Source organism: Monodelphis domestica, chromosome 2, assembly GCF_027887165.1.
Source record: "Monodelphis domestica isolate mMonDom1 chromosome 2, mMonDom1.pri, whole genome shotgun sequence".
NCBI lineage: Eukaryota > Metazoa > Chordata > Mammalia > Didelphimorphia > Didelphidae > Monodelphis > Monodelphis domestica.
In genome coordinates this window covers 64,660,289-64,684,172 of record NC_077228.1, presented here as the reverse complement: position 1 = coordinate 64,684,172, position 23,884 = coordinate 64,660,289, and the positions used below count along the sequence as shown (strand labels likewise).

Here is a 23,884-nt window from a genome sequence, read left to right as displayed (position 1 = left end):
TGAGCAGGTAGAGAAACTTAGTCATGTGGTTCTATTTTGTCAGATAATAAACTTAAAAAAAATAATACTTGAAGTATTGCACATTAATTTAAATCTTACATTTATGACAACCAGAAGTGGGGTTCAGAATCCTTAATTCTCACTGAGTAGATTAGTTTGAAAAGAAACCAAGATTCTTCTGTCTCCCCACCCCGACCCTGGGGAACTCTCTTTGGAGTGTTGCTGTTGCTATTGCCACCTGCTGCTGCTGTCGCTGCCACCACCACCTCTGATGATCCTGCCTCCTGCTCTGCCTGCTGCTGATTGTTGCTGACATAACTTAGGAATCCTTGGAGCTGCTCTCCAAACAAGCTGGGAAAGTATAAATGCTTCTTTCCCTTACATTGCCAACACCTGAGTATTGCTAGCCTCTTGCGTTGGAAGTCCAAGTGTGTTTCCTTCAGGCAACAATTAGCATCCTAAAGGGCTTTTACCTGAGGAGACCTTAACTCCACGTGTCCATGTGGCAAGGGAAGCAAGCTGCTCCCTGGTGTTTTTTACCCCTGGGGGAGGGGAAGGAAGGTTACTCTTCCAAACAGGAAGTACTGTTACAGGGGGAGGTCTGACCATCTCAGAGAAAAAGAGCAGGCAGAGAGCTATGGTTTAGATTCATGTTCCAAGACAGAGAAACACAATACAGACCTGAGTGTTACTGAAGATCAGTCAGGAAATGAATTTTAAAAAGAGCAAACATACAGTCAACAGATGATGAAAGGCAGTGCAAATTAACAACATGCCAATTGGTTCATTGACATCTGAAAGACCTGATACAAGGCTCTTGTTGATGCCAGTGCTTCAAAGTCTGTCCTAAAGACATTCCCAGGAGATACCATCACAGGGGGGTATGGTTTCAGTGGCAGGAGCTACTGAGGAAATACAGCAGGTCCCAGAGCTCAAAAGTACAATGGTTAAACTAGGTTCTCTCACCATTGACCATACTTTCCTCCTAATTCCTCCTAATATCCTTAAAAGGATAACCTTTTAGGATGCAATTTTTCATGTAAAATCAGGGCAACCCTGCAATGTGAACAATCTGAAATATATATTTATATCTACCTAAACATTCACTAAAGCATTATCCATCATCATCATCATCTTCATCATCATCATCATCATCATTATTATTATTATTATCCTGGAACAATTGGAGGAAAAATCTGAACAACTAAATGCATTAACTGTTAAGGGTAAAATTAGGGATTTTTGACTGAATATATTATACTAGTAGTTGCCAGGGATTAATTCAATCCCAATAAATTACTCAAGTTAGTTTGGGATTTTTATGGTGGTTTTAATTACAATAGAAGGAAGAAATTAAGAAGAGAGAAAAGGGAAATTGGACTGCTCTGGCAAGCCAGATAGGAGTTGGAGGTCAAGGAAAGGAGGAAAGGAGGAATCAGTCACTTCATCAAGGACACTCAGGGAAGATGCCTCACCTAACCAATGCTACAGAGCTTCTTCCAGTCACCTCACTGGCAAGCCACAAACGCCAAACCAAGACCAAGCACCCCTCCACAAACTCCCAATGCACAAAAGCCCAACGTCTCCATGAGAGACAGTGAGAGACAATGCGAGAGAGAGAGAGAGAGAGAGAGAGAGAGAGAGAGAGAGAGAGAGAGAGAGAGAGAGAGAGAGAGAGAGAGAGAGCCTGGAGAGAGGAAATGATGCAAAATATATAGACAGTTCTTTACATCACTTCCTGAGTCTCACATGTACCAATAGTAGCTTAAGCTTGACTTAGGATAGCCCAGGGAGGGTCTGTCAGTTGTTTTTGATTTGTCATTTGCTAGCACATGTCGGTCATAGGCCATCCTCCTCAACACTTAATCCTTAAGTAGGGATGTATACATTCCTGGTTGCTAGAATTCTTGACTAAGCAGGTTGGAGAAAATCTAAAATTCACAAACATTATGTATGAAATTCCTGAAGATATACCACAAGGGTTTTTTACAAAACATCAGAATGATGTGAGTAGAATTAAATCAGCAGCACTGGTAAAAATAGAAGTCAGGGATAGTGTACTTCCTAAGGTACCTCAATACAAGCTTAGTAAAGAAGCTATTCAGGAAATAACTCCAATCATCAATAGTTTACTGGAGCAAGGCATCTTAAGACCAATAGTGTCTGAATTTAATAGTCCAATTTTAGCTATTAAGAAAAACAAACCAAATGCAGATGGCATTTTTTCCTGGAAATTTGTGGGGGATCTTAGGGCAGTGAACAACTTTATAAAGAAGACTCATACCATTACACCTTCACCAAATGATATTACACAAATTCCACCGAATGCCCAGTGATACACCATGATTGATCTGAGCAATGCATACTTCACTCTGACTCCCAAAACATTTTTGCTTTCTTGTGGGGACAAAATAAGCTCTGCTGGACGAGGCTTGTCCAGGGCTGTTGTGAATCAGCCTTTATTTTCTGCCAATTGCTTCAGAGAGACCTAGAGACTGTTGAGGGTAAAATTAGGGTTGTTGACTGAATATATTATATTAGTGGTCACCAGGGATTTAAATTCAATCCCAATAAAATACTCAAGTCAGTTTGGGATTTTTATGGTGGTTTAATTACAATAGGACGAAATTAACAAGGAGAAGAGGGAAAGGGGTATAAGATTTTCTCCAGTCTAGCCTAAGCCAAAGGAAGTTCAGAGGCCATGGCCAAGGGGCCTTCTCAGAAGATTAACTCTAGCTTGGCTTCCAGCCACGTGGTCTTCTCTGAGATGAGGGGCTTCTTCAGAGGATAGTGCTTTTTAGGAGATCAAGGAAAGGAGGAATCAGCCTAACCACTCACCAAGATTGCTCAGGGAAGACACCTCACCTAAACCATGCTACAGAACCAAAACCTGAAAACATATCAAAATGCTGCTCAGAGCTCCCAACACCACTGAAAGAGCCCAATATCGCCAAGAGAGCTCCCAATGCTGCTAAATCCAACCTCGCCGAGGGAGAGCCAGACAGAAGAAGTGACACGAAATATATAGGCAGTTCTTTACATTACTTCCTGGGTCTCACATGTACCAATGGTAGCTTAAGCTTGGCTTAGGACAGCCCAGGGGGTCAATCAGTTGTTTCTGCTTTGTCACTTGCTAGCACCTGTTGGTCATAGGCCATCCTCCTCACAGTTAATCCTTAAGTGGGGGTGTATACATTCCTGGTTGCTAGAATTCTAAAGACTAAGCAGGGTGGAGTAAATCTAAAATTCACACAACTATCAGGTTCAAGCACAACAAGTGGGTGCATTATGTTGACAATTTACTTCTAGCATCACCAGATCCTAAAACATGCTTAGAAGATTTGAAAAGACTACTGATAGAGCTTTATAAGAGAGGACACAAGGTTTCTAAGAAGAAGTTTCTGTGGATACTCCCAAAAGTAGAATATCTAGGGTTTATCTTGGAAGAGGGCACCAGGAAAATCTCAAGCAAAAGAATAGCAGATATACAGAAGCTAGGAATCCCTAAGACCAAGAAACAACTCAGAGCATTCCTAAGGGTTGCTGATTTTCTCACAAAAGTATATCATAGGGTATTCCCATGTTTCAAAGTGATTGACAGACTTGAACCATTGCAATTAACTAAAGAACACCTCCATGCTTTGTCAAAGTTAAAACAAGCAATTCTCATGGTTCCAGCATTAGGGATACCAAACTATGAGTTCCACTAGTATGTTCATGAATCTCAGGGCATAGCTTCTGTTATATTGAAATCACCTTTTAAGATTGATATAGTATTAATTTATGGTTGCCAAGGAATTCACTTATGAAATTCCTAATGAAACACTCAAGTCAGAATGGATTTTTATGGTGGTTTAATTACAACAGAAAGAAAGAGAGGGAGAGAAAGAAAGAGGGGGTGAAAGAAAAGGGTTAACTCAACCTTCTGGCAGAGCCAGAGGGAGTTTAGGCCCAAAGGCCAAGGTAGAAAGGAGAATCAATCCTTGACTCACGTGACCAATCTGAAGGAAAGCTGTCTGCAGGCCTCCTCTTTGCTCAAGTTCCTAGCACCCACTGGCACCTAGCCCTGTCCATAGGAAGTGCGCGATCTCCAGAGGCTGTTCCCTACCTCACTTCCTGTGCCTCACAAGTGCCAATTGTGGCTCAAGCTTGGCTTAGGACAGCCCAGATGGGAAGTCATTTATTTCTGATTTGTCATTGCCTAGCACATGCCTGTGTAGCATGGGTGTGCACAATTTTTGGTGCCAGACCAAGCAAGATGGAGATTTAAAAATCACACTTCTGGGGTATTGGCACAATATTTTGGGTTAAATTTAAGACCTATAGCATTCTACAGTATGATCCTCAATACAGTAGCACAGGGAATGGTACATTGCTTGAGGAGCATTGTTGCAACAGCTCTCATGGTAAAGAAAGCAAATGACATTGTACAGGGATGCAAGCTGAATGTATATTCTGTGCACCAAATTGAAAAACTCTTAAGATCACAGAATATGCATGCATTTATATCTGCCAGACTGCCTCAGTATGAGATCATTTTGTTTGGGAATGACAACATAACCATTCATAGGTGTGTACCTTTAAATCCAGCTACTCTGATTCCAGATTTGCCTTTGGGATGTAAATCACTACATGACTGCAACCAAGTGGTGGAAATTATGTATAAGCCTAGGGAAGATCTTAAAGATACACCCCCTTAGTGACTCAGATATGGAATTGGATACTGATGGATCCTCATACATTTATAGAGGACACAGGGTCACAGGTGCAGCAATGGTGAATAATGATAGGACATTATGGCATGCATCACTACCTAGTCATGTCAATGCCCAGGGCGCAGAGTTGAAGCCTTTACTCCAAGCCCTTGAGTTGGCAAAAGGCAAAAGAGTTAACATTTACACAGACTCCACTTATGTTTTTGCCATTGTACATGCTGATGCTTTTACTTGGAACAACAGAGGTTTTATTACAATAGCTGGAAAACTAATTGCATATAAAGACCTCTTATCCTGTCTGATAGCTGCTGTCAACTTGCCAAGGGAAATTGCTGTAATTCATTGCAAAGCACACACTTATGGCAAGGACAAAATATCCCTGGGAAACCAAAGAGCAGATATAACAGCAAAATGTGCAGAAGATTTGGTCCCTACTGTGTTCTGAATCTTTCCCTGGTAGAAAAGCATGATCTTACCAAAGCTTACCATAGGGATGAGATTCAATCATGGAAAAAACATCTAGGAGCCAAATTAGTGAAAGGCATCTGGCTGGCTAAATGTGGGAAGCTTATTCTCCCTAGGAAGTGTTATGGTAGGATTTGGGTTGAGGAAAGAACAGGAGAGAACATACAACAATTCAGATTTATTGTTTGAGAAGGGTAGGAAGGAAAATGGGTTTAGGAGTAAACTTATACTTAATTAAAAAGCTAATATCTATGAATTATCTAAACTATATTACTAAGCTAAGCATTAACTTTCTAATGTCCAAGTCTCACACCAGGAGTTCAATCAAATAGGGCCAGGATCTGTTCTTCAGTTGGTAGATGTCCAAGTAGGTCCAGAGATCTTCTTACTGATACTGCCAACAGCCAAATCCAGAAAACCTCTTTCCTCTGTTGATCACAGAGAAAATCCTCTTCAAGCCTTAGGTCCTTCCAGGAGAGCAGACTGAGAAGAAGCAACCATTGGGCATAAAATTTTTCCAGATCCCAAGGCTCAGGCTCCCATGTGACCCGTAGTCACATGCTTCTGTCAATCATTCTCTAAGGTTTGCATCTATGTTTTTGCAACAATTTTTGCAAACCTTTCATCCTTTATCACAGTCCCCCTTTTGCACGAATCAAAAATAGTGTTGCATTTGTGCACAATTTAAAATACTTACCAATTACCTAAACTAAGAAATCTACCCCAAATAACAAACAACCTACACTCAGCTATCTTACTCTAACTAAAACTAACCTATTCTAGGGAATTTTAACAAGGAAAAAGGAAAAGGAAAATGAAGTAAACACTGAACAAGTACAAATGTCAAATAGAAGCAAAATCAAAATAGCAAATGACATCAAACAAAAGATAACACCAAACTTAAAATACTCTTACCAGCTAAAACAGAACATTGTACTACTTTTGCAGTACATTAACATTAGAGAAAAAATTTTTTGAAAATTACAATAAACACAACATTGCATAAGTTTTACAATGAAAATCAAACCAAACATCAAACTCACTTATGCAAATACATGTAACAATAAATATTAGTGAACTATGTAATAATTTACATGTATACATATAGTATATACATACAATATACACATGAGTTATATACATATGCACATATATTTCATATTTACACATATGTTACATATATACATACACTATAATACAATTAACTTACAATCCTATTATACACCTTATTTACATATATTTACATAATTTACTATTTTGTTTCATATGTGATGTCATATGTTGTTTGTGTTGTATAATGTATGATGTAGTACAAGTCAGTCTCTAAGTTTCTTATCTTAATTTTACCTAACTAATCTCTATCTTCAAAATACTTCTCCTAACTAAATTTCTATACCTAAACTAAATCTAAGTATGTAATTACATTTTGTTAGTAAATCATAACACTGTTAGTACCCTAACTATACATTGTTTCACTCATTCAAGTAGTGATTTAATGTAATCTAACCATGTTTATGTTTTGTGTTTGTTTTATTATGTTGTTACTTTTGCTATGTCATGTTGTTTTGCTATTTAAATGTCAGTGTTACTGTTATGTAAGAGTTATGTTACTGTTGTATGCAACATACTTACCCATACTTCAGATCTTTCTTTCTCATCTCACCTCCTCTTTGAATATCCTTCTGCAATTCCATAGTAGGAAATATATTTATGTTTGTATGTATAAAGATTAAAATTTTAGGAAGCTGAGGCAGGTAGAAATTAGTTTCTCTCTGCAAGGAGTATTATTTTTATGAGGTTTATTAAAGGTCAAGGGTTAAAGAAAATACAAGCTAGAGAAGCACATGCTAGGTGGCCATGAGGCCCACCCAAATTTCACTCACATCATGAGATGCGTCTGTTTGCCAGCGGAGCCAAGAAGAGAAGAGCCCCTGCCGTGGGCAGAGACCCTTTAAATAATCATTTTGCTCTCGGCCCAGGTGAGAATTCAGTGAGATTACAAAGCATTTTGGGGAAGTGGAGCAAGGACTTCTGGGGATTTAAGTCCTGGATTCAAGTCCATTTTTACATATGTGAATAAATGCTATGTTATTTACTATAATACTTTACCCAAAGTATAAATTCATTATTCCATTTATCCTGTAATCCTCTTCATTGCAAATTTTACAGTCTTTTAAGTTTATAAATGTTCAGTCTTTTAACAATGTCCATTAATTCCTGAATTCTCCTCTTCATCTACATTGTCCTCTTCTATCCTCTTCCGCAGAAATGGTCCTCTCCTTACTGATCTTTTTGACTGCAGACTCAATCTGATGATTTTATCTTTTTGCAATCTCTTCTTCATTTTCTTCTTCTTCAATTATTTATACATTTTTATTATTATACCATGTGCTAATTTTATATGTGAACAATGACACCAGGAATCCCTACCCAAAATTCTTACTGAAGATGGAGAAACCAACACAATAGTGTAAGGACCTAACCAACTTTCCTGTGTTGCTGATGTTTTAGCAAAATTTTTTACATATACTATATCTCCTGGTTCATAATTATGAAGAGAATAATCCAAAGGACCAGTTTTAATTAATATTCCCATATCATGTAATTCTTTTAGTCTTTGTTGTAAAGCACTTAAGAAGCAAGTTGACAATCTCCTCCTAAGAGAGATGTATAGACTGTCTTAAATGTTTTTGCTTGTAGTGGAGTATGTCCAAAGAGCATTTCATAGAATGATATATGTAAATCTGCTCTTGGCTTCATAGGTAGGTAAAACAAAGCTATGGGAAGAATCTCTGGCCATATGAAATGAGTTTCAGCACAGAGCTTCCCCACAATAGTCTTTATTTCCTTATTTATGTGCTCCACTTGCCCTGAACTTTGTGGATGATAAGACACATGATATTTTGGTGCTATTCCTAGATTTTCAGACTCTTTTCAGGATGTCATGAGCGAAATAGGATCCTTTATCAGAGTCTGTTGTTATTGGTACTCCAAATCTAGGTATAATTTCCTTAACACTTTCACCACAAAGCTACCTGTATTTGTATTTGATGGAAGTTTCAGGCCATTTAGTTAATCTATCAACAATTACCAAGCAAAACTTGTATCTGCTAGCTTTTGGCATGCTGATGTAATAAATCTGCAGACTCTCAAATGGAAAATATGCTAAAGGTCTACCACCTATAAACCTTTGTGTCTGAATGCTCCTTGATTGAATTTTTGGCAAACAGAACAGCTTGAGCAGATCTTATTTGCTACAGTACTTATTCCAGAAGCAACCCATTGTCTCTTTATGGTGTCAATTATAACTTGAGTACCAAAATGACCTTTTGTGTGAATGGCTTGATGCAAATAGGTATATAGGTCTTTTAGTAACAGCGGTTTTCCTGTATCTGTTAACCATATACCATGTTCTTTTCTTGCTCCAAACTTCACTTTCCATTTTTATATTTCTGAGTCTACATAAGCTTTTTCTAGATCATCAGATTCTATAGTTGATAAGTTCATAATATACACTGGGGCATTTCTAGCAGCAAATTTAGCAGTTATATCAGCTCTATGATTTCCTTTAGCAATTGAATCTCTTCTATTAGTATGACTTCTACAATGGATTACCGCTAACTGTTTAGGTTTCTGGATAGCATCCAACAACTCAGTTATTATTTCTGCATGAGCAATTGGTTTTCCCAAGGCAGTAATAAAACCTCATTGTTTCCAGATATTTCCTGTAGCATGACAAACAGAAAAAGCATAATGTGAGTCTGTGTAAATGTTAGCACTTTTACCAGCGGCCAGAAGAAATGCTTGCTTTAAAGCGATCAACTCTGCATTTTGAGCTCTAAGGTTACTAGATAATGATCCATACCACAGTGTCTCAAATTCTGTGACAACTGCAGCATCTGTACATCTAATTCCATTACACAAATATGAAGATCAATTTGTGAATAAAACCAAATCTGGATTTTCAATTGGAGTGTCTTTTAAATCCATCCTCGGCACATCCACTAGATCTACTTCTTCTAAACATTCATGTAATGGTTCACTGTTCTTTGGCAAATCAGGAAGAAGTGTATCTAGGTTTAATACACTACACCTTTTCAACTCAATGTTTTCACTACCTAGAAGTATAATTTTATATTCGTTGGTCTGAATATGCTTGAGTACGAAATTTCCTCATAAGTGCTTTTATTTGATGTGAACAAAATACTGTCAACAGACATCCCAAAACTAAGTCTGATGACCTTTGAACTAACACAGCTACAGCAGCTATACCCCTTAAACAAGGAACTGTACCTGCAGCAATTGGATCTAGCTGACAACTATAGTATCCAATTGGATGATAACTTTGTCCTAAAGTCTGTGTCAGTACATCAGATGCAATTTCTTTTGCCTCATTCATAAATAATTGAAAAGGTTTAGAACAGTCTGGGATTCCAAGAGGTGGTGCAGATAAAATTGCTTCCTTTAAGCTTCCTTAAGGCTTGCAGATTCCAGGTTAGATTTGTTAAACATTTAGTAATTTCACTATATCCAAGTATTCATTGTCTATAAAAACCAGTTGTCCCAAGAACAGCTCTGAGTTGCTTCTTGGTCTTAGGCACACTTGGTTTCTGGATATCAGCCATTCTTTTCTTAGTGATACTTCTGGAACCCTCTGACAATACAAAACCAAGATATTCAACGCAAGGCAAAACCCACTGAAGTTTTGCTTTAGAGATTTTATGTCCACATTTATGTAATTCAATCAAAAGAATCTTGCTATCTCTTAAACACACTTTAGCAGATGTAGATGCTAGGAGGATATCATGTACAAAACTTACTATTTTACTTTCCTTGAATGATATTATAAGGTCTCTGTTCTCAAAATTTGAGAGAATTGACTTGGGCTATCACAGTATCCCTGTGGAAGATGAATGAAAGTCCATAGGTATAATGTGCTGTCCAGCAGCCGTTATATGAAAGGAAAGATTGGTTGATTAGACCTTGAGGGAAGAGCTGGAGCCAAGGTAATGGATAAGAATAGAGCCAGACACCTACGCAATTTAAACAAAGAGCGAGCTACACAGTGAGCCCTAGCTATCTAACTTTGCAAGGAAACAAGACAGTTAGATAACCTTAAATCAACAATATGGGACTCAGGAATGAGCATAGAGATCAGCTGAGAGAATAACCTCTGATGGCTTAGAGCTTGCACTCTAAGCACAGATCACACAGCCTTGACATTAGGAGATTAAGAAGGAAAGGTCTTTTACAGAGAACAAGGAAGTTCCATAAGAAAAGTGGTTCCTGGCCAGAGGCCAAGTTCCAGGTAGGAGAGGGACAGGTGAAAGAGATAAAAAGAGTGGCTCTCTGTGTGCTGCTAGTATTTATTGACATTGTGATGTAAAGGTATGTAATACATATTAATGAAGACACAGTGGATTGCCATTGGTTCAAGAGTAAGTTACAAGGCAGAGGCGTGGATTACCTCAGCCAGGTGAGCACAAAGATATCTGTGTTCGCGCCACAATCTTAAGAATGCTGGGATCAAAGGCCTTTCCTGCCATGCACTGGACTGAGCATGATTTCCCAACACAATCCTTACAGATTAAACATCTACCTTGTACATACACATGGGTGGACTATTACAATAGGGTACTATCCCATGTGAAAGCAAAGATCTTTTGAGAATCCTCATGAACTGGCATCGAGAAAAATGCTGAACATAAATCTACCACGGTGAAATATCTTGCTTGACTTGGAAAGGATGAGATTATAGCAGCTGGACTTGGTACTATAGGATGAGTCTTTATTACATGATCATTTTCACATGCTGGGTGAGCAAAGCCCTGGTTCACCAGGGGTCGATGACCCAATGGCTACCCTCACAAGGTTTGGCCGGCCTGTCGAAGCCATTGCCTGGGGTGTGGCCACTGCCACATGCTAGCAGCTACTGGGAGCCACAAGTGAGAGCTGGGTGTCAGAGGCTGGAGAGCTGCCCTAGGAGGGCACGACAATCCCTCCATACCAGAGATACTACCCCTCCCTGAGCACCCCATACACCCCAGTGGTAACCACGAGATAGCAGAGGATGGTTACGATCCATCGACCTCTGGTTTATGGGCCCAGCACACTTCCGCTGCGCCACTCTGCTAACTGACTGCCCGACTGCAAAAACAAAGACAACAGAGAGACTCATCCTGGAAGCTCTCTTCGCAGATGACTGTGCTCTCATGGCCCACCAAGAAAATCATCTCCAAACCATTGTGGACAGGTTCTCCACCGCAACAAAACTGTTTGGCCTGACTATCAGCCTCAGCAAAACAGAGGTGCTCTTCCAACCTGCACCAGGGAGGCCAACTAACCAGCCGTGCATTACAATTGAAGGCATGCAGCTTTCTAACATCAACACTTTCAAGTACCTGGGCAGTACCATCGCCAACGACGGGTCCCTAGACCATGAGATCAATGCCAGCATCCAAAAGGCCAGCCAGGCACTCAGGCGGCTGCGCTGCAAAGTCCCCCAACACAGCGGTGTAAGCACTGCGACGAAGCTCAAAGTGTATAACACAGTGGTCCTCAGCTCGCTCCTGTAAGGTTGTGAAACATGGACACTGTACCGGAAGCACATGAAACAGCTGGAGCAATTCCACCAAAGCTCTGTCTGGTCCATCATGAGGATCCAATGGCAGGACCGAATCACCAATCAGGAAGTCCTCAACAGAGCCAACTCCACCAGCATCGAAGTCCTGGTCCTCAAAACCCAGCTACGATGGTCTGGACACGTCATCTGCATGGACCCACAGCGAATACCGACAGGTATTCTACGGTGAACTGTCAGCTGGACTCAGGAAACAAGGCCGACCAAAGAAAAGATTCAAGGATCAGCTAAAGTCCAACTTGAAGTGGGCTGGTATTACACCAAAGCAACTAGAACTCGCTGCCTCTGAGAGAAGCAGCTGGCGAACCCACATTAACCAGGCCGCCGCCACCTTTGAAGATGAGCGACGTCGACGTCTTGCCGCTGCGCGTGAACGCCGACACCAGGCCACAACCGCACCTCCTGTAACAACTGGCGTCCCAGGCCCCATGTGCCATAAACTCTGCGCCTCAGCTTTTGGACTCAAAGCCATATGAGGGTACACCGTAGACAAAACTTCACAAAGACAATAGTCATTCTCGATCACCAAGAGACTACCACTGACTGACATGATCATTTACAACTCTGAATCTATAGACAATTCTGCCATCTTGACTGAACTTTTGTTTTTTTATTGGCCTCATGGGAGTATTGTATTATGAGAAACAGGGTATTGTGATCCCTTCTTGAATTAGGGATTCAATAATAGGTCTTACTCTATCTATAGCTTCTTTACTTAAAGGATATTGAGGAACACAAGGAATTGGTCCTTCCTTGATTCTCACTATTATTGGATTAACTTATTTCGATAGGCCTACATCTGTGGAAGACTTTGCTCATAAATCTCCTGGTCTATCCCCTCAGGAATATGATAGATGGAATTAAACTCATTCTCTTCACTGACTAAATCTAAGAACAGCAATGGAAAAGCCTTCAGAGATTCTTCTGGGAGTTGTAGTGATATATCCCCAGCGTTAGTACATTGAATTATTGCTCGCAATTTACAAAGCAAGTCACTCCCGAGAAGGTTCACTGGACAAAGAAGTGCATGCTCCATGGTCAGTGGACCTAAAGTAATCATTTTAGGTTGTAGTTTTGGTACTCTTTCAGGTTTTCCAATCGCTCCAATCACTTCCATAGGACCAACAGCTTTACAATCTTTAGGAAGACTTTGCAACACTGATTTACTGGCTCCAGTATTCACCAAAAGATCATATATCTGATCCCCTAGTTACAGAAACAGGGTTCAGTATTATTTGGAGGTTTAAAGGTTTCAAGAATTGGTAACATCAGTACAAAGCTCAATCATTTCCTGTCCATCCAAGTCTACATCTGCTTGAATTACATGACTATACCAACATCTGTGCAATGTGATTCACTCCAAAGGTCATTATGGAGTACAATCCATTCTCAATATGTTGATTTTGGACTGTCCCAGAGATATCTACAAGTGCTATTAGAGTTTGTCAGGCATGTGACATATGTAGGAAATTCAATCAGGGTCACTTTAAGAACATAGCATTGGGAGGCAGACTTTAAGCTATATGCTATTCCAATGTCTGCAGACTACATTTCCATGCTAAATGACAAGGGATTCAAATTTGCACTCATTATTGTGGATGTTTTGATGAGATGGGTTGAGGCATATTCAACTAAAAGCAACAACACAGTCACAATAGTAAAATCATTGCTGAAAGAAATAATTCCTAGATATGGTATTCCTGATATTACACTCAGACAAGGGAACTCATTTTTCACTTCTGAGATCCTACAAGAAGTATATAAGAACTTGGGAATAAAAAGTAGTTTACATGATATATACAGACCTCAGAGTTCAAGGCAAGTTGAGCACATGAACATGGAATTGAAAACAACCATAGGGAAACTCTGTGCACAGACACACTTAAAGTGGACAGATGTTCTTCCTTTAGCTTTATTTCAACTGAGAATTAGACCCAAAGGCAACTTGTACATCTCCCCATTCAAAATGCTACATGGTCTTCTGGAGGGCAATTTGGAACTATGCCCAAAGGGCAATAAAAGACTGTCTGCCCTTTGATCCAGCCATAGCATTGCTGGGTTTGTACCCCAAAGGGATAATAAGGAAAAAGACTTGTATAAGAATATTCATAGCTGTGCTCTTTGTGGTGACCAAAAATTGGAAAATGAGGGGATGCCCTTCAATTGGAGAATGGCTGAACAAATTGTTATATATGTTGATGATGGAATACTATTGTGCTAAAAGGAATAATAAAGTGGAGGAATTCCATGGAGACTGGAACAACCTCCAGGAAGTGATGCAGAGTGAAAGGAGCAGAACCAGGAAAACATTGTACACAGAGACTGATACACTGTGGTACAATCGAACGTAATGGACTTCTCCATTAGTGTCAATGCAATGTCCTTGAACAATCTGCAGGGCTCTAGGAGAAAAAACACTATCCACAAGCAGAGGACAAACTGGGAGTAAAAACACCGAGGAAAAGCAACTGCTTGACTACAGGGGATGAGGGGATATGACTGAGGAGAGACTCTAAATGAACACTCTAATCCAAATACCAACAACATGGAAATGGGTTCGAATCAAGAACACATGTGATACCCAGTGGAATCACACGTCGGCTATGGGAGAGGTGGTGGGAGGCGGGGAAAGAAAAGAAAATGATCTCTGTCTCCAATGAATAATGTTTGGAAATGACCAAATAAAATAATTTTTTAAAAAAATGCTACATGGTCAACCTTTGTGGCAAGGTAGAATAGCAAAACCATCTTGTGTTTCCATGCTAAAAGGAGAATGCCAACTCCATACCTATTTAGTAGAAATACAAAATAGGTTGGAAGAATTAAGAAAGCTAGGATTGTTAGTACAAAGGGTACTACTGGATTTTTCACTACACAATATCAAGCCTGGAGATAAAGTCCCTTCCTTATCCTTTACTTTTTCTCTGCTTGCTAGATATTCACAGCACATTCTCTGAACCATTTGTTCTAATTTGTCATTAAGTATTAGTATTTGGGCAGCTTTCTTGGGTATAATCAGTCTTAAACTATTTCTTAGATAGGAGAGGGTCTGAATCTTAGCTATGAGAATAATGTAAATCTGTGTTAACACTTGCCACATCACAGTATTGGAAAATGGTATTATTGTAATGAAAGATATTGAGTTTGCTATAAAGTTCATAGTGTCCATCATAACCCCTGTCACTGTATATAATACAATATGCCCAATATATTATAATAGCTATCAGCACTGATGCCCAGAAGATAACTTGTAGCATCATGTTGTCTCTTGTTTCCTTTACAAACACAACTCTATTTTATCTTTTCAATAGCCTGGGTTGGATTCATCTTGCAAAAGGTCTTCTCTTCATTTTCTCAGATAAGCAAAACTTGATGGGCTAGTAAAGTCAAAGTCCTCCCTTGCATTTGCCTTGGGCCAGTCAGTCAAATTAGCATCCTGTCTAGTTTTTTCTACAAATTGTCTGGTGTTAATGGGGGCTGAATACTTCTGATATTAAATCTGCATCATCCAAGTCAGGCTTGAAGATTTTGAAGGCCCATTTCAGTTCTTTTAGACATTTGTAAGGTTCGTACAGGAATTTTGGAAACTGACGTTTCAGAGAGTCCAAGCCTTGGGTTGAAAATGACTTATGTACCTTTGAGTGTAGTACAACAGCCTCATTGGTTATTTTAGCTATGTCCCTTAGAGGTAAGATTTTCTGAGACCTTGTGACTTCATCAGATGTTGTATTATTATTGACTTTCCTCTGCCTTATTAGAAACTTTGACCCTTGCCCTTGTATCATGTGCTTCAGTGTCATTAGTTTTGTTTGTATCTTTTCATGAAGTCACTGTGTCCCCAACCGGAATCCCTGCATTTGTTTCAGTCCCTTCCTTATCATTTCCTTTTTCCCTGATTGCAAACATATTCACAGCACATTCTTTGAACCATTATTTCTAGGTTATCAAGTACCAATATTTGGGCAGCTTTCTTAGGTGTAATCAGTCTTAAAATGTTTCTCAAATAGGAGAGGGTCTGAATTGTGGCCATGAGAATAATGTAAATCTGTGTTACCACTTGCCATATCACAGTATTAGAAAATGGTATCATTGTAATGAAAGATGTTGAGTTTGCTATAAAGTTTACAGTGTCTATCATAACCCCTGTCTCACTGTATTGTATATAATAAAATATGACCAATATATTATAATAGCTATCAGCACTGATGCCCAGAAGATAACTTGTAGCATCATATTCTCTTGTTTCCTTTACAAACACACCTCTATTTTATCTTTTCAATAGCCTGGGGTGGGTTCATTTTTTTCTTGGGGTGCCAAATTGTAATAGTGGGATAGACAGAGGAGTTTAAAGTGCTAGGAACAGGAAACCAGCTGCTCAGCTGCTGGAGGGAGCCGATTAATGTGTAGCCACTACCTCCTTCCTCCACTAAGCTGTTCCATCTTAATGGAGTCTGGATCTGACCAAAAGTGAGTCATTCCCTCTCAACTTTCTTCTTTGACTTTGAATTCTTCCCTCCTATTACAAAATTTAGAGACAATCTTCTGTATACTAAATGGCTAATTTATTTCTTGGGAAAGAAAGATAGGAAGAGAGAGGGGTAGAGGGAAGAGATGGGAGGTCCTTAATGTCTTCCCTATCAACTGTTGAAGATTTTTTGACTTTCCCCAAGGAGAAAATGAATTTAAATCAGCAGAGGTCTTCAGTGGGCAAGAACTTCCACTCAGCCAGGTAGAAAGGGTATTGGAAAACAACTCTCCTCCTTAGCTCTTGTCAGATTCTTTGGTGAGAGAGTCAGTGAGTGAGTGAGTGAGTGAGTGAGTGAGTGAGTGACCAGACTCAGCTCTGGCCAACAATTTTCTCCTCCTTTGAATCTTCAAATAGAATTCTCAAATTCTCCCTTCCCCCACTGGTTGAATGTTCCATATACCTCATCTATCATACCTGGATCTATCTTCATTAAATTTCAGGTTTTACTCTGCTTTTGGTCATTCTTCCTTGATGACACATTGTTTTTTAAGTCTAGTTGTGCCTTCAAGTTATAATACCTAACTATGTGCCCAATTTTGCCACACAAAAAGCATCTCTAGAAATTGGTTCTTTGCCAATTCTGTTGGAAATCTCTTCTGGGTTTGTAAGATTGTGAAGTGGCTAAGTTTTTTATTTCTTCTATCTCTTTTTGGTTGATGGTGTTATTTGCCTCTTTAAGCTGCTGTTTGAGATCTTTATCTCATCTTTTTCCTTTGTATTCTTATCACCTGAGTAAAGGAAAGTTGATGTTTTCCTTAATTCCTCTACACTTAATTCCTCTACACTCCCATCCAAGTCAATGCAACCTAAAATATGTTTTTATGGGCAGGCTGCTTCCTTAAATGAATTGTCTACTGCTGTGCTGGAAATTGTCTTCCTTCAGGTTTTGAAATCCAAGAATGTTCTCAGCAGCCTTGACTACCCCATCTAGATACACTGATGGGTGTTCTCTCATTTCCTGTCTCAGTTGTTCAAATATTCTCCAACTATTAGGTCTTTTTGCAAAAGTTTTCATGGCCTCTACAAGATATTCACATGCCCTTCTTAAATAAGATAAGTTTTGATTATTAAAAAGTTCTAAGTCTCTCCATTGTTCACCACCAGTCCTGTCTGAGCTTTAACAGACATCTGTAGAGGTACTGACACCTGAGACAAGGACTTAATGTGAAATGAAACTAAGATACCTTGATGAAATTTATAGTAAAAGCCCAAAAAGCATGATCGTGGTGGTGGTGGTAGTAGTTTTCCCAAAGAGGAACTTGTGAAGTTCCCGTGGAATTGAACTTGATCTCTGTCAATCTTCATAAGGCAGAACCTAGGAATGAAATAAAAATCTTAAACTTTGAAATTGAGTTTTTTAAGTCAAACATAAGATTTTACATTTATCCCAATTAAATTTTGGTTCATTCAATTTAGTTCATTATTTGGGACTTTTGTTTTTGTCTTTGTTTGCCCTGTGTTTAATGTAATAGATACTTAATAGTTGAATTGAATTGAGTTCCTTTTGGATGCTAATTCTGTGTAGCATCTTAACTCTCGCTGTTCATGCCTTCATCTAAGTTATAAATAAAAATATTAAAAAGCACACAACCAAGTTGTCAGACACCTTGAGTTAAACTGACATTAAACTATTAGTGACTACTCTTTACATAATATCATATATCATGCATATTCCCATATTGTTTATGAGGATAACAAAAGATTTTTTGCTGAAATGTTGTGATTAATTCTGGGTAAATTGTTATCTGTAGCCCTCCTGCTTTCTAATCTAGGTACCCTATAAAAAACTTAAATGTAGTTACTGTGAAATCCAGATGGGTACAAATAATATTGCTAAAAGAAATCTTTAACGTATCGGTAAGGATTATGAGGTCTTAGACAAGAAATTATTATCTCAGTGGCACCGGTGATATTTATTGCTGTTGATGACAGAAGCCAGTACTTCAAAAAAATGACTAATTTAGGAAGTTAGTAACTGATTAAGAAACTGAAGTCTCAGAAATGGGATTTAAGGATGTTGATTTTTTTTTTATCCATGGTTTGAAACTGAGATATAATGAGTTCTTAGTCTAGGGTAGAGTAAGCTTAACAAAGGCTGGTTAAAAATGCATTTGCCATAAGTCTTGCACATAATCAAAAATGAGAGAGAGAATTAAAAATGTATACCCAACAAACTGAAAACCATAGATAATAGCTATAATTTAATAGGAAGAATGACAGTAGAGACACCTTCAAATCATACATGGATAGGAGACACAGTACCCAAAAGAAAAGAAAGCAAATGGCTTCAGAAATTTACATTCAAATGCACTAAACTTGAATTTCAAAGTAAGATAAATTAATGAGCCTATAACAAAATGACAAATTTGATCCCATCTGTATATCACTATACTTGACAGGATGAGACCCATAGCTCTAATACAGCTACTTTATTCAGAAGGCACAGGATAAGTAAAAGGGGAATCAGGATGGCACTGTGTTCACATATTGAAATCTAAGAGCCAAACCTAGGAAACATGGAAAACATTTGGTTGAAGAACAACAGAGGCAGAAGCAAATATTGTCACATAGAAACATAATATGAAGTCTGAAAAACAGATAAAAGGCATAGCCCACGGGGTATAATTGAAAATCTGTTACCCTAAAAAAATAACATTTCCCAGGAGCCCACTGACTTCCTGTCATTATGTACTTCCTGTAGACTGGGGATATTAGGCAAGGACATGAAGGGTCCCACCTCTTTATTTCCTGTCCCAAGCTTGGTGGTGGTAAGGTAGGTGTTTGAACTGGCTGATCAGCCATGGGCATGTGGTTTTTATTTTGTATCTTTTTTATTCCTTGATTTCTAATGATCATTCATAAATCTCTTAAAATATTTTTATTAGAGATTTAAATTTTACAACAGAAACCTAAAAATAGTAGTGATGGGAGACTGGTTATCCAGACATCTTCTAGAGCATTCTCTTTCTGAAGCAGAACAGTCATTATTATTTTATTTTATTAGTCCAAAGATAATTCCATCCTTCAATGGGTAGAGGAACCAATAATGGAAATTGATATTCTGAATCTTGTTTAATAAGTATTTATATAAACTTTTTTTTTCAAAAAGTAATTTTGGGGAAGGAAGGATCCAGAAGAATTGGTTACTAGTATAGAAATGATGGGAACCTTGAAAATAAGTAACTATGTTATTTTATAAATTATGATAGAAAAAGACTAGGTAGTCTGATAAGTACTGTAGATGTTAAGAGAATAATTTCCAAAGAGTTAAGAGAAAGATTAGGTATGATCCCATGACCTAAATTTCTACAAGGAAAAATAAAACTGGGAGGAAAAAGAAACACTGAAGAATTAAAACATAATTTGACTTACAGAAGAGGTAAGGAGTTCTCTAAAGAGACTGATGTAGTCACAAGGAATCAATCAATCAATCAATCAATATATATATATATATACATATATATATATATATATGTCTTTAAAATAAAAACCTTACCTTCTGTCTTAGAATCAATACTGGATATTGGTTCTAAGGCAGAAGAGTGGTAAGGACTAGGCAATGGGGGTTAAATAACTTGTCCAGGGTCACACAGCTAGGAAATGTCTGAGGCCAGATTTTGGGCCCAGGAACTCCTGTCTCTGGGCCTGACTCCCAATCCACTGAGCCACCCAGCTGCGCCCCCCCCCCAAACAAATTTTTGAAAGACATTGAGAAGACAGAAACCAGGTCAGATAACAGAAGATGAATACAAAAATGTTCCATTGTCCTTAAAGAATAGTATCAGGAGAGCTAAAACTCAGAATGAACTGAGGCTGGTGAGAGAGGCTAAAGATGGCAATGGCAATACAATGATTTCTGCCTATATTAGGGGAGAGGGAGAAGAACAAAAATGGGATAGACAACAAAGAGAAGGCACAGTTGCTGAGCTCTTTTTGCTTCTATTTTCTCTCCTGTACAAAACCATCTTTGGAACAAGTAGAAATAAAAGAATAAAACTGATTACTGGGTCACTGAAACCAAAAATAAATAAGTAGGTTATAAGAGAACAACTTGTTTCCCTCAGTGAGTTCATTACTAGGCTTCCCTGAACTATATGCCATACTGCTGAATAAACCTGAAAATAATTGCTGAGCCACATGTGATTTTTAAAAATATCATAAAGATTATGAGACTTGACATAGAATCCCATAAATTCAAAGACCTCATTAACGTTGTAAGAACTCACTATTTGACAAAATTTCTGCAAAAACTGGGCAGCAGTTAGTCAGGAATTAGGTTTAGAGCAAAACCTCACACAATTTAAATTAAGTTCCAAATGGACAAAAAATCCTAAAAATAAAAGGTCACATAATAAAATAAGAAGAACTTTGAAGAAAGTATCTTTCACAACTGTGAACAGAGAAAAGAGTTCTTATCTAAGAGACATTGATGATCACCATGGATAAAAAGTACACATTTTATTACATTACATTTAACTTTTGCACACACAAAAAAACTTATGAAAATTTTTAAAGGAAATGGCTAAATGGAAAGCTTGTCTAATAAAAGTTTGATATCTAAGATATAATAGGGAACCAGTTCAAATATATAAGAACAAAAGTCATTATCCAATAGACAAATACTCAAAGGACTTAATAGGTAGTTCTCAAAAGAAAAATGGCTATCACCAACCACATGAAACAATGCTAGAAATCATTAATTTTTAAAAAAAGAAATGCAAAGGAAAACAACTCTGTATTCATGTTCATAAGATTAGCAAAGATAACCAAGAAGGAAATGACTATTGGTAGGGTTCTGAGTTGGTCTAATCATTCTGGAAAATACTTGGAAATTAACATCAAAAGTCACTAAACTATGCATACCGTTTAACCTAGCAATGCCACTAAAAGAAATATATACACAAAAAGATTTTTTTTTATCACAAAGAACTGAATACTTAATAAATTTAACAAGTGGGGAATGGATGAACAAGTTGTGGCATATAAGAGTAATGCAACATTATTTTTCCATGTGAAAAATTATTTTCCCATAATGAAAGGGAGAAACCTAGGAAGACTTGTGTGACTGATATAGATTGACGTGATTAGAACCAGAAGAACAATTTATATGATGACTTCAACATTGCACAGGAAAGCAATTTTGAAATGCATAACTGCGGTTAAAGTACTGACCAACCCCAATTCCAAAAAATCCATGATGAAACACACTTCCTATCACTTTACCAAGAGGTGTTAGACTAAAGATACAGAATTAGACATACTTTATTTTGGAAATGGCTAACATGGGTATTTATTTTACTTGACTATATTAATGCTACAAGGAAAAGAGGTTGGTTTTTTTTGTTTGTTTTTGAGAGGGTAGCAAGAGAAGGGAGATTTGGAGGTGATTATTAGGGCTAGTAATAGCAATGCCACAAAAAAAATCAATGAGCATTTAAAGAAAATGCACAGAAGAAACAGAAAGAGGGTTCACAGGGTGACAGATAAGTGACACAACTTTGGAATGAATATGCTGAATTGAGTATGTACTTTATAAAAAGCTAGACATGAGATTTTTGTGCTCTTAAATAATCCTCTTTTTCTGGACATGTTTATGGTTCTTGTTTGTCAAGTTTAGAATAACTATTTTTAAAACATGCATTCATTCATTCATTCATTTATTTATTTTTAAATTCCTTACCTTCTGCCTTAGAACCAATATTGGTTCCAAGGCAGAAGAGCCGCAAGGGCTAGGCAATAGGGGTTAAATGACTTGCCCAGAGTCACAGAGCTAGGAAGTGTTTGAAGTCACATTTGAACCTAGGACCTTCTGTCTCTAGGCCTGACTCTCAATCCATTGAGCTACCCAGATGCTTCCAAAAACATGCATTTATTAAATACTTATTGAGTACAAAGTCTCAATGAAAAGAAAAGAAACAATCTCTGTTCTCCTGGGATAAACAACTGGGTACATAAATAAATATATACAAAATGAATACAATGTAAATTTTGGGGTGGAGGAAAGAGCATAAATAGTTGGAAGGACTAAGAAAGGCTTCTTGTACAAAGTATTGTGGAAAAGTGAAATGAAGGAAGCCTGAAAAGAGGCAAAGGGATGCAAATTTGCAGAGCTGTCAGTCAAGGTGCATTCAGGAAGAGAATGTCACCAGGAAGCAGCAGTTGAAAAGAGATTCAAAAACTGGAAATACTTCTGTCTCTCTTTCTCTTGGCTCTTGGCACCTAGAGATTGCTGAACCTTTCTCTCCTGATACCTGGAAGATACTGACTTTTCCTTTGGCCCTTGGCTGTTATTGACTTTCCTTTAAAGAACTCAAAGATCATCAACCCTGCCAGCCCTGTTTTTTCATCTAGGACTTTATAATTTTCATTTTCTGTTTAGGACTACTAAGATCAGGGAAATTTAAACCCTCTCTCCCATCCAAATACCTTTCTTTCCCTTCTTTAAATAAATTCCTTATTCCAACAAGTACAGAGTGAGTTACATATCAAACCAAAATCAGGATACTTACTCATTACTGAATCTCAGTTGGACTCAATCTGAATTCCAACTCAAAGTGGTAGAGAGAGGCTAGAGGAAGGCAGAGTTTGAGTTCTCAGTTTCTCATTGGTCTGTAGGGTTGCCTAGCAATCTTACAAGGCCACAAACTATTTAAAGAAGTATTCCCCTAATAGGGTTGTACTTGAGCAGAGTTCAGAAGGAAATGAGATTCTAAGAAAGACAAAGTGAGAGTATATTCCTAGTATTTCAATTGATGAACTAAAAAGAAAATTGGAGCTGATCTCTAAACAAAATAACATTAGCAGGGGTATACTTACCTGTCAATAAATGGGTCAGTGGTTTCCTTCCATTCATGTCAAAGACCCCAAGGAGAAAGACAGCTCCCTTTTTTATAGGTTTTTGAAGAGTATAGAACCAAGAATATAACAGGGTAGATAACATCATGGGATTAAGGGCAACATGACTGATTACAGGGAATAACATGATTGTTTGGAAGGTTGATGAGGGCTAGCAATCACCTTCTGATGAGACTTAAGAAGTGCTCATTGTAAGATTATAAGTACAAATAGTAGCCCAGACTTAGATATCAAATCAGACATCTTTGAAGGATAGTAGGCTCTTTGAGTTCATATATGTTCTCCACTGTCAGTTAGATTCCTTGAGGCAGGAGAGCTGATTTTTAAAAGTTAATCCATTAAAGGCCAGCTAAAAACTCTGAACTAAATTCAGAGGTAAAGAATCATGCCCTAAGCATTTATAGGACGGAATCAATTACTTGTAAATGGGAACAATAAATAGATGATATAGAATCAGTTTTAATCTTCTCATTGTCATGGGCAAGGTACAGAGATGGGAGATGGAGTGTCATATGTGAGGAACATGAAGAACACCATGGAATGCAGGAAAGGGAGTAAGACAAGTTTGGAAAGGTACATTGGGTACAGATTGTGAAGGGCTTAAAAAGCTTAGTAAAGGAGTTTATATTTTATTTTAGAGGCAATGGGAAATCATTGGAGTTTATTGAGTAAAAGAATAAC

The 23,884-nt window shown here is 38.0% G+C and overlaps 1 long non-coding RNA gene across 2 annotated transcripts in view; it reads right to left on the bottom strand.

Moving 5' to 3' along the window:
- The window catches only part of LOC103102397 (uncharacterized), a 31,352-nt gene extending 8,385 nt beyond the window's left edge, over positions 1-22,967 (bottom strand). Inside the window, exons 1-2 of one of the 2 annotated variants that reach the window (XR_008916103.1) lie at positions 22,858-22,967; positions 17,533-17,663 (exon numbers count right to left, since the gene is read on the bottom strand). This is a non-coding gene — a long non-coding RNA (uncharacterized LOC103102397). Of the gene's footprint in view, positions 1-5,339; positions 17,664-22,857 lie in introns of those variants that run through there. The other variant, XR_001627693.2, reaches the window with a different exon arrangement.
- Between the last annotated feature and the right edge of the window lie 917 nt (positions 22,968-23,884).